The 1,548-nt window shown below is 37.7% G+C and overlaps 1 protein-coding gene across 1 annotated transcript in view; it reads right to left on the bottom strand.

Annotated features, from left to right (window-relative positions):
- Positions 1 to 1,548, bottom strand: part of wdr11 (WD repeat domain 11) — a 59,103-nt gene that overhangs the window by 36,067 nt on the left and 21,488 nt on the right. The gene's annotated exons all lie outside the window — the stretch shown is intronic.

Here is a 1,548-nt window from a genome sequence, read left to right as displayed (position 1 = left end):
AATGGTTGTAAGACGTAGAGCTTGAAGGTATTATTATTCATCTGCCTGTCTGTAGGTATGAAGGAGGCAATGTATCTTTAAGGTATGATTAATTTATGTGTCCAATGTCAGGGGACAAAGTGTAGCCTATTTTTCAGCCTGACAACTAAACTGAAGGTTTGCTGCAACAGGGAGCGAAAAGCAGCCTGCCTAGACTTAAAATGGAATTTGGCACAGAACCACGAGTGTGTGTGCGCGCATGTCTACACACATGAAAAGCAATGGCAAAATGAGGGGGAAAAAAACACAATCCTGCTCTTAATTTCCCCTTCAAATTTAGACTTTCATAATTTTATGTATCATTACTGTAGTGAGGGAAAACAAAATTGCTATGCCGATCTAAAACTAATAAATCCAAACTTTGACTGCTTCTCTCTCTCTCGCTTTTGCCTGGCAGCTGTCTTAGGAGAGTAATAACAGAGGATGATACTTCAGATTAAGTCTATGCCTTGTGCCATCGTTTACAGAGACCGCACAGTAGAATTTGATGGCCCGCTGCTTACTCACCGTCTGCCTCAAGGACATAAATTACAGCAATGATATGCATATTCACAAATCCTGACATGCACTTCATTTGAAAAAAAAATCTATTTTGAGTCGTTTTTTTTCCAGCTCAAACTTGAGATTGTGTTGCCATTTGAAATAAAGACCTGTTTAACTTGCTTGGCTTCATATCAGCTCTGTTAATTTCCTGTTAGGGACAAAAAAAAATGATGACAATTTGAATAGCGTTCATTTTTGTGTGTGTTTAACTTTGCAGCAAAAACTCTTAAGGTGACAAACGGAATCAAATTTATGTTTATATATTTTTTGAGTCAACTGGGGGGCAAAAAAAAACAAAACCCTAGAGCGTTAACAAAGAGTGTCGATGTGCATGAAATTAAAATGTGCAGCTGCAGCTTATAGCTGCATAATCATTTCATCTCGTCTCCCTCTAAAGCATTCTTCACTCACTGGATATTTACAAACAAACTTTGATAAAATCCAACCAGGCTTTTCCTCAAACAGATCTGTGGTAGTTACACACGACGGCAAGAACGGCATAGATGAGTCAAATTTAATAAACATAAAAACAAAAACGAACCCTTCTGTGCGGCGAGCCAAACAGTTGCTGATAAACATCCATTTGTGTCTTCCACTTGGCATTCTTTTAGAAATCAAACTGCTGGCAGTGCACCTCTATACATTTCACTGATCAATAAGATTAGAAAAGCACTATATAAATGCATTGCCTTAACTATCTATTTATCTGTTAGAGTTAGCCTCGTCTTAATTGGCTTTCCTACACAGCTAGAAACTATAATTTCTCCAGACACCACGTCTAAAGCTGAAATTGCACTGTTGCTATCGGTGGGACTTCATTTTATTTTATTGTATTTTGCAGCCAATCGTTTAATGGAGATTCTTAAGCTGTTGGGAGCAACAAATAAAATCATCACTGTTTGATATTACTCATTTTATAAGTCCATTTCCCCCCTTTTTAGGCTACAAGCCACTCTTGAGCAAGAA

Source organism: Pundamilia nyererei, unplaced genomic scaffold, assembly GCF_000239375.1.
Source record: "Pundamilia nyererei isolate P.nyererei 1_Seehausen unplaced genomic scaffold, PunNye1.0 scaffold00120, whole genome shotgun sequence".
In the NCBI taxonomy this organism is placed as follows: Eukaryota; Metazoa; Chordata; class Actinopteri; order Cichliformes; family Cichlidae; genus Pundamilia; species Pundamilia nyererei.
The sequence above is the reverse complement of the archived record's forward strand: the minus strand, read 5'-3'. Positions and strand labels throughout refer to the sequence as shown.